The following is a 10,619-nucleotide window of genomic DNA, read 5'->3' on the forward strand; positions in this document are numbered from 1 at the left end:
GTAAAAAGCTCCTTTCCTGATTTCCTTACACTTTAATGAGATAATATGGTGATCTCATTCCAAGGCAAATTTATTGCAGATCTAAGAAAATGAAGCATGAATACCCATTATGCTTCTACACTATCAGTTACTGTGTATTCCTTTAATGACAATGCATGACCTTTGTAGATTTTCTAAAAAGGTATTTTTTTTAAAAAAGTAAAATGTTACCTGAGGCAAGACCAGGTTTTAATAAATAGATACACAAAAAAATAGTTCGCTGAAAAATGATGACATCCTCTTTAGTAACTATTGTGTTATTTATTGGTATATTATTTCATCTAGATAACATTTATTGAACACTTGCTATGGGATAATAGCAATAAGACTATTCTTAGCTTGGGATAATAGTAGCAAGGATAGGCTTTCATTAATAGGGACTGTGCTTTTTCAGAAAAGAAAATAAGGAAACAATGGTGGTGAAATTTGATGAATGTCCTGATACTAAAAATCCATATGCTATGGGAACAAAGAGTAGAATCACCTCATTTCTCAACCTAATTACAGGGTCAATATAGTTCAAAGGGCTGGATCAGAGATTATATAGCCAAGGAGTATTATAGAGGACGCTAACAAAATAGACATTGCCCAACCCAGCAGCCCACTTTAATCTATATTTCGTCTTAATTATTTTTCATCAAAATGAAATACTACATTTTACTCACCATAAAGGTGTTTCTTTGGACAACAGTGACTAATACTCAGGAATACTATATAATGACTTTGGTTAATCTCTGCTCATGTGTTTGAAATTGAACAGCAATAACAGTGGGGCATCTGGTAATTTTTTAAAGTTATGGTATAATAAAGCATAGGCAAGCATTTAAACTTGTGAGTTTTAACTAACATTCTAATTCCAAACGTTTTTGAATTTATGTGTTGCCAGTACTAAAAGTATTAATACTTGATTCCTCTGAACTTTAGTCACTTCAGTGATCATTTCTCCTTTCTTAGAAAAATACCCATAGAAGCATAATTAGAAGTTGGCAATTGATCCCTTGCTGTTCTCAATGAGAACATGGGTCAACAGTTCATTTCCTGTGAAGTATAACATTTTCTTTCAAGCAGTGGTCCATAGCTGTTTCTGCTATTTCTTTAGCATCAGCATATTTTTTAACCTTGAGGTTAGCTGTTACGAGAGACTGCATCAATGTGTAAATGCTCTGTTTTGCAATGCAGAGGTGATATAAAAATATCTTTCTCTAAAGATTACATTAAGTTTTAGTAAAAATGATAATACCATTTTGTACCTCTCCTTTGAGCTCTGTGAAGGATCTTATTGGATTTTATAATTTATTGCTAAAATCAGGCAATCATGAATGCAGACGCTATGGCATTTAATCAAAGAATCATAATACAATAAAAAAAACTGAGCAGCATATATGCTTTTTTATGTCACGTGCAGATGGGGGGAAGAAGGAGTATCTCTGAAGTGTCTGGCACAAAGTAGAGATCAATAAATATTGAGAGAATATTTAATATCAGAGGCACTGTTCTTCATTCTGGAAAAGAAGGGCATTACATACTTTATAGGAAGTAAAAATCATGATTACATTACACAAGATGTAGGAACATGTACCATCTGAAAACCCAATTTGTCTCAAGGGAAATTTTCTAAACGTTTCATTAGGAATTCCTTACTTCTGATGAAGAACAACAGAGACAAATACAAACATTGCAGAAAAAAATTCTAGCTGTACAAAACTAACTCTCAATAAATGACCCAAAGATGTTGTGGACACAGTTAAGGAACTCTAAGAGAAATAGGAGTTGCTATTAAGCAAGCGGCCTAGGTAAATTTCTTTTTTTTTTTTTTTGTTTTTTGAGACGGAGTCTCGCTCTGTCGCCCAGGCTGGAGTGCAGTGGCGCAATCTCGGCTCACTGCAAGCTCCACCTCCCGGGTTCACGCCTAGCCTCTCTGAGTAGCTGTAACTACAGGCGCCCGACACCACGCCCGGCTAATTTTTGGTATTTTTTTAGTAGAGACGGGGTTTCACTGTGGTCTCAATCTCCTGACCTCGTGATCCGCCCGCCTCGGCCTCCCAAAGTGCTGGGATTACAAGCTATAAACCAGAAATATTTTATGAAGTAGCATATTCAGGAATTTGGTGAACTCCTCAAAAAACAAATGCCAAACTTAAAATTGAGGAGAGAGAGAAATTGAAACCTACACATGGATACATATGTAACAAACCTGCACATTGTGCACATGTACTGTAAAACTTAAAGTACAATTAAAAAAAATTCATAGGTTGTATTTATCAGATATGTGGAAACTTGGTATGGCATCTATGCTGTCCAGTGTGCTGAGAGTTGTGAAAGAAAGTGCAGTTAGACGATGGGGATCTCTGGAACTAGGGAAAAAGTTATTGCAGAAGTCTCAGAAAAAAGCCTACTTTTCTCTTTGGCAATCTCTTCATCTTATTGGCTCTCTCTATATCTGGCTTTCTTTGTATGTCTGTTTTTTTTCTATCAACTTTCTTCTTATTACACATTTTCTCATTCCTCTTTCAAACCTTTTTTTCAATCTGTTTTTCGTTTTTTTCTATTTCTCCAAACAGAAGTTGGCTCAAAATGGACATTAGTTATATTTACTGAATAAAAATTCACATTAATGTCTCTAAATTCCAAAACCAAATAGTTGCATTTCTTTCATTCAAAAACTCTCTTCCTAAAGTTACATTTATTTTTGTTTGTGTTTGTGGTTTTCCAGTGATTTTCTTCTGAAAGTCAGCAGACCCTAAATACATACAACAGAGTTTTTTTATTTTTCTCTCAGAAGCTGAGTAAGGCATAAAATCAAACATTTTTAGATAATCTTTGCATCTTGACTTTAGAGGTTATTACTGTCGCTAGACACATAATCTCCCCTCCTTTCTTTAGGAAAAAATGTATATACAGTCAAAGAAAAAAAAGTGAACTAAAAAGGTCTTGGTATACATCCTAGCTGACCCATTGGCTTACAGAGGTCTTTTCTACTTCTACTTATATTATCTATACAGATATGATTAGGAGGATACCCTGCATGTGCACAGGGAGATGGGCTGAAATGTGTATAGTAATTTGAATGGTGTGCCCCAAATTATTGTCTACCCAGAACCCCAGAAACTGATCTTATTTGGAAATAGGGTCTTTGCAGATGTAATTTAAGTGTAAGTGAGGTTACATTGGATTGGGCAATACCAAAGTCCAAAGACTGGTGTCTTTATAAAAAGAAGAAGGAGCACACAGAGTAGAAATCCATATAAAGACAAAGGCAAAGAATGGAGTCGTGCATCTACAAGCCAAGGAATGGCAAGGATTGCCAGGAGCGAGGAAGAGGCAAGAAGGGATTCTTCCCTAGAGTTTTCATGGGGAAAATAGGCCTGCTGACTATTGCTTTCAAACTTCTAGCCTTCAGAAGTGTAAGAAAGTAAATTTCTGTTTTTTTAAGCCATGAGGCTTGTGATACTTTGCTATGACAGCCCTAGGAATCTAATGCAATGTGTTCTGCAAGCTTATGTTACGCTTTGGAACCTATAGAAAGTGCTCATTATAACCCTCCTGCCTAGAAAATATAAATTTATGAGGTAGTTTTTTTTTTCACTTCTCAAGTTTACACAGATGAGTAAACTGAAATTTAATCAGTCAATAATATTTACTACACATTTCAGTGAGTTATAAATATTCCTTTACACATTGTTGCTGCCAGCTAAACTATGACTTCTCCATGAAATGAATTATATTACTCTATATACCCAGGGCCAATCAATATGTGTTTGAAGATAAGTAAGAGGGGCTGGGCGCTGTGGCTCAACGCCTGTAATCCCAGCACTTTGGGAGGCCGAAGCGGATCACGAGGTCAGGAGATCGAGAACATCCTGGCTGACACGGTGAAACCCCGTCTCTACTAAAAATACAAAAAAAATTAGCCAGGCGTGGTGGCGGGCGCCTGTAGTCCCAGCTACTCGGGAGGCTGAGGCAGGAGAATGGCGTGAACCCGGGAGGCAGAGCTTGCAGTGAGCTGAGATCCTGTCACTGCACTCCAGCCTGGGCAACGGAGCAAGACTCCGTCTCAAAAAAAAAAAAAAAAAAAGATAAATAAGAGGGCAAATGAAGAAAAGATAAATAAGAGGGCAAATGAAGAAAAGATAAATAAGAGGGCAAATGAAGAGCAACCAGGGAGGCAAAACAAGCAGGAGACAGATAGGAGAGTGAAGGGGACAAAAAAGGGGAAAAAAAAGAAAGAAAAAATTTATGATAAGAACTTCAGTGTTGGCATCATTTGACTTGAGGATTGTCAAAACCCAAAACCACTTGGAAACTTTAAGGCATGTAGAGGAGAGTCTTCCCACAAGTGATGAACTAGACTAAAGACCAGCAGTGAGTAGAGACATGGAATTGTATTGACAAGAATAAATATTACTGACCACTCATCCTGTGCAAGGTACTGTTAAGTATTCACCAGAAATAACTGTGCTTAAACCTTGCAAGAAACTTTTGAGGCAAGGTTAGATGCTGTTACTACTGTACTCACAGTATGTCAGCATGTGTCCAAAATCTCAATTGTAGAAAATGGCAAGATGTTTGAAACCCAGGTCAATGGTGACTCACAGCGCTTTTTATCCCTTCCATTACGTCTCTGATTATTTATTTATTTATTTGTTTTTATTTTTAGAGATGGGGCCTCACTCTCTCACTCAGGCTGGAGGGCAGCAGCACAATCACAGCTCACTGCAGCATCTATTTCCTGGGTTCAATAGATTCTCCCACCTCAGCCTCCCAAGTTGCTGGGACTACAGGTATGTACTAGCACACCTGCCTTCTATTACATCTCTTGATGTGCCCTTAAGGACTCTGTATTTTGTTTCTATGTTCCTCTTACTGATCTCTTGGTTTTGGCCTCCTTTGGTGCTCCCATGCCTTATTCTAGGAAGCATTTTTAATTGTAAAATTTTTCTTCCAACTTTTCAATTCATTGGTTTCTCATTCTCACTGCCAGCAGGATAGTTTTCCTCCTCATTGGCATCAAATGTGAACAGGGATATGACTGTAGCCTAAGTCAGCCCGTGTCTGCAGACACAGCATGTCATTTCCTTCCCAATTCTGATGCTTGCAACTGACAAGGACACCAATATTAAAACAGTAGCAGCAACACCAGCCACTCAACAACACCAAAAAATTACCATAATAATAGGAATCAATTTTTTCATTCTAACATTAGTTTTCTGTAAAGAAATCTTTTAACAAGTATAAACACTTCAGGGTTTTTTTTCTCACACTTAACTCTTCTGAAGACTGTAGACAATTTATCTACCTCAAAAAGCATTAAACAATAAATTCAGAAATGAAAGTTAATTTTAAATATGGTTAACAAAACACTATATATTTTTGATGATACTTAAATTGTGTATTAACCGCATCATCTTGGAAAATAATGTGACCACTCTATTCAGACTGAAACCATATTAGAATAAAAGATTCTTCAAGGTTAAAACACCACAGTCTATGAACTAAAGAGTGTAATATAAAAATGTGCAGCATTTCTTTTAAAAAAATAGATTATACTCAACCTTATTTACTTGAGCAAATTGTTTTTAATCTATTATGTGGTGTTTTAAGCTCAAGTGGTATAATGAGATACTGGCTGTAAGTCACAGTAGTAACTACTATCTCAGAATGTGTTTTTCAGCAACAACTTTAAATTTTCCAAGCGTAAGTGTAAAACCAATTTAAGTTTTGAAAATGACTGAACACTTTGGAAGCAGAGATGTTACTTTTCAGCATGATTGGATCCAACTCAAACAGTTTCCAGGAAGTTTGTGATGATCATCCTATCTTTTAAAGCAGCTCCTATGATTAATCAATATATCAAGAGAGATTGTATTTCTACTTAAAGTTTAGTTATGTAAACAGGCATAATGGACAGAGCTCAGACAATCAAACTATCATATGAAAATTTTAAATAGAAGTAAATTAGAAGAAAAAGTTTATTGCTTATTTCCATTTTCAGAGGGCATATAGTATAGTTTTTGATGCATCACTTATTATGAGGCTTAATAAATTAGCTTCAGTATAATTAACTCTTAAATCAAGAAAATGTACCCAGTTTTGCTGATGAGAAGTCTAAATAGTGCTGCGTTCTCAAGGATAAAACATATCCTTTCCTTAAAATTGACTAATACTCTACTTTTCTTCATTCTTAATTTCAGGAATGACTTTTTTTTGAAAAATGGTATTTTTCAATTAATTAAGGCTCTTGAAAAGTGTTGAGTATTAATGACATCTCTATGGAATAGTATATTTTTATTGTTAAATATTTTTAGAGACAAAGCTTTTAATTGATGAATCTTTAAGATTAGATATTTTGCAGGAACACTTTTAAAACAGTAGTATTTGTTGGTAAAATTAAAATGTGAGACATGCTTTGTCTTCTAGATACAAAATAGTACTCAAAAAATAACTTAGACTACATTAAAATTAAAGATATTTATCAAAAGATGTCATTAATATATGAAAAATGAAGCCAAAGAGTGGGAAAAATTGCATGTAATATGAATACACATCAAAGCACTTGTACTTGAGTATAAGAAGGATTCTTCCAAGTCAATAAGAGAAAGGATGACACAATAAAAATAAGAGACAGAAAATTTGAAAAGGCACTTCTTAAAAGAGGGCATCTAAATGGGTAATAAACATATGAAAATATAGTCATCAGCTATGAGGAAAATAAAAATTAAAAGCACAATATCATACATAAACACCAGAATGACAGACAATTCAAATTCTGGTAAGTTGAGAGAACACATACAATGCCGGTGGGAACATAAATTAGTACAAGATTGGAGAAGTGATTTTCACTTTCTACTAAAGCATACCAAATGATTCAGCAATTCTACTCTTAGGCATATATGGGTAAAATAAATTTATTCATATATGCAAAAAAAATTCAAGATTGTTCTTCATGATAGTCCAAAATTTTTGGCAACTCAAATGCCCTTCAAGAGTATAATGGGTAAATTGTGTTTCATTTCAATAATGAAATATTATACAGTCACAAGTATGAACAAAGCTATTGCCACACATAAAATATGGATGAACTTTACAAACAAATTATTGAGTGAAAGAATCCAGGGACAAAAATAACCTACTATATATGTATGTGTACTGGCAATGTTCCATATTTTGATCTGGATTACATGAGTGTGTTTACATGAGTGCTGGTTACATGAGTGTGTTTGCATTGTTACAACTAAAAGAGCTTAGGATTTATATACTTATTTAATGTAAAAATAAAGCAAATAGAAAGAAGGAAATATTTCCTACAACAAAAATGAAGTAGCAATGGTTTTACAGGGAGAATAATAAGTGTACTAAAAAATTATTTTAGGGTAGATGTTAAGAAATATTGGCATTATTCACAATAATAAGGTCAATCCCACTCTTGGGATAATTCACAACTTTATTTTTATGTATTATTTAGTGTGACGGGCAGTAAAGAAGCAGAATATCTTCATGGAAGGTCATACCTCAGGAGCCAAGCATATCTAAGAAGGAATTGTAATTCTAAACTTACTATATTATTTTAAACAAAGAAACATTTAGACATTAATGACTTAAGAACAATAGTATCTACCCTGAAGACTGTGGTGAGGATGACAGATAATATAAGAAAAATTTAGCTTTCAATGCCTGTCACCTAGCATGTACTAAATGTATGACAGCTTAAATATAGATACCTTAGACATATCATCTGACATGTATTCAAATCGAAGTCCATGATCAAAAACAAAAATATACAGATAGATCTACAGAAGCAGGTGGTTTTTAAAAAAATAAACAAATGATGGATGGTTTCTCACTGAACTATAATATCAAATGAAAACTTTTTTTGTAGTTGTCAGAAAATTTTGGCTACCTAGGTATCAGTGAATTATGAGAAAAAGTCTTACAAATAATAATATAATAAGTCATTTTGTTTATCTAGTTTACCATGAATATAAACTATTTTCTTATAGATTTCAAATCACTACAGAAAAACATATTACTAAAATAACTACTAAAATATCATTGAATCAATTTTATTGTGTCTTGCAATGTTGACCATTTCATATAAACACATTTTTCAAACCAAGCACTAAAAAGCTATTTATTTTATTCACATTGAGGGAGAGGTAGTGATTTATTGTGGACACTTGCAATATGTTATGAATGAATTTCTGAAAATTCATGTGTAACGTAACTCCATGCAAAGCAAAGCAAAGTGGTTTTTTTCTTTTTTTGTTTGCTTTTTATTTTGCCAGTGAGAAACTAGATTTAATGTTATCATTCATTCACATGGACAATAGTGACAGGTTTTGGTTTCTCTGTTTCTTTTTGGTTAGCTGGTTACTATCAAATGCCCAAGGACAATTCTCATCAGAGCCAAACCTTTTCACATGGGAGTAACTAGTTTTCATTTAAAATAAAATTAGTGACATATGTAGATGTAGATGAAAATATAACCATATGTAAACTAGTAAGAGATATTAAACTAGAAAATTGAAAAACCAGCACCTAGAAAGAAAACATAGGTGGAAATTTTTAAATTGAGATAGCATTTCTTGTTAAATTGTTAGGATAACTACCACTATATATTCAGACCAACTAAGATCACAAAGAAGAACATGTGAAATGCTGAGAGGAATCTCTCTTAACACTTAAATGAGTTTCAAGGAGAGAGAGAAAAAAATAAGCTAAGCTTCTAAAATGAAAGTACAAGACATGGGATTAGCAATTTATTAAAAATTACACCCTTGATTTTCCTCTGAGGAAAAAAAAACAGTAGTTTTATAAACAAGGGCATGAGATAGATTTCAGATTGAGATTTATGCTACCATTCTGTTCTCACCGAAAAGTATTGATAGACAAAAATCAAATAAAATTTTATGACTTTTCCATTTAATCTGGGCAAAAATACAGTGTTTATTATCCGAAATAAAATGTATCGATTTATTTTTATTTATAATATAAAGTGTTTTCAAAAAATGTACTCTTTTGAGTGTTCAAAATAATACAGGAATTGTTCTGTATGCCTAGGAATTACGGCAAAGCAAAGCAAAAGCTTAATTCTGCTGAAGTAAAGAGCAAACTGATTTTTAATGTATAAAAATACCTAATTTTTTCAAGTTTGAAATTTTTGTTACTTTGCAATGGTAGATTTACTTTTTCTAACTTTTTTTTTAAAAAACTATCCTTCTTTTATCAATGTAAAACTATTCAAATAAGTACAACAGATTTTTTTAACATCAGAAAAACAAATTCATATGATACACTCAAAACACTCAAAATTTACAATCCAGAAAGGAGTAGTCTCCCTGAAATAGAAAAAAAGTGCCTTTCTTTTTGTCATCTTCACTCCTTATAATATAATATGTATTTCATATTATTTACATAAAATATAATCACAGTCTGAGAGACTGTTATTATTATTATTATTATTATTTTGCCTCCCAGAGCTCATCAAGTAAATTTACCCAGTCTTCTTACTACGTTTCTTTTTAATATTATCTGAAGCATCAGCTATAAGATTTGAGGCCAATGAACCAGGGTCATTGAAAGGTAATTTTGTTTTGCTTTTCTTTTCACATGAAAACTATTGTTGCCAGCCAAACAGTATCCAACTCACTGTATCCTCAAAAGAAACAAATGTCATGCTAGAAGTCTCTGTAATCATTATGGCTATCTTTGTGACCACAATAAAGATGTTATAAAGGAATATCAGATTATGCTTTGATATTGCCAGATGCTTGGTGTGCTGGAATATGGGGATAACTGACCCCAGCACGGTTATCTAGGAAGGGTAAGACATCTTCAAACATCTATTACCTTCTGTTTCCGTTTACCAACTACTCAAAATTCGTGATAATGGTAGCACCTGCACCTCATGCCGGTCCAATAGCTATCATGAGAATCCAGCCTCATTTTTCATATTATCTATTAGGATGTTTGACTTTAACTGCTATTTTCCAAATTCTAGTCACTTTCTTCATTCTCTCAGCCAGGAGTTCAACAGGTAGAAATGAATAACCTTGGGCAAAAAATATAATATGCCAGGTGGAAGATGTTGGTAATATGTTAGCGTTGTTTGTAAAAAATCTCAATGGATGCTCTGTAAGCAGTACATAGACTAAAATTCCTCCACCAAAGCAGTGGAGCATAGCAGTAAACCAGCTTGAAATAGAATTCTTCCATGCCACTGCCGCTGCTGCTGCTGGCTTATGCTTTAGTGTCATCACTGACACTAGATAGTGGGCGATGTCAAAAGCAGGGACTGAGATGTGTGGGAGAAGGCCAGAGCCAGGTCATCCCACTGAGAACTCATGATGATGACCCAGAATGGTGGTGTCCCAAGCAGTGGTGATGGGTTCTTCTCATGCACAGTAAAGCAAGTTTTTCAATAAGAAAATAAAATGAGTATGTTAAGAGGTGTCACTTATGGTGGTAGGGAGGATATCTCATATTCCCATAGTCCAAATATACTTAAAAATTATGGAATACAAAACATTTTAAAAGTAAGTAGTTGTAAACTCTTAAAATTTTAAATACTAAGAAATTAAAAA

General features: G+C 33.8%; 1 pseudogene; it reads right to left on the minus strand.

Annotated features, from left to right (window-relative positions):
- Nucleotides 1–9,529: 9,529 nt before the first annotated feature.
- LOC100584872 lies at nucleotides 9,530–10,381 on the minus strand (annotated as a pseudogene).
- Nucleotides 10,382–10,619: the final 238 nt, after the last annotated feature.

Source organism: Nomascus leucogenys, chromosome 11 (genome assembly GCF_006542625.1).
Source record: "Nomascus leucogenys isolate Asia chromosome 11, Asia_NLE_v1, whole genome shotgun sequence".
In the NCBI taxonomy this organism is placed as follows: domain Eukaryota; kingdom Metazoa; phylum Chordata; class Mammalia; order Primates; family Hylobatidae; genus Nomascus; species Nomascus leucogenys.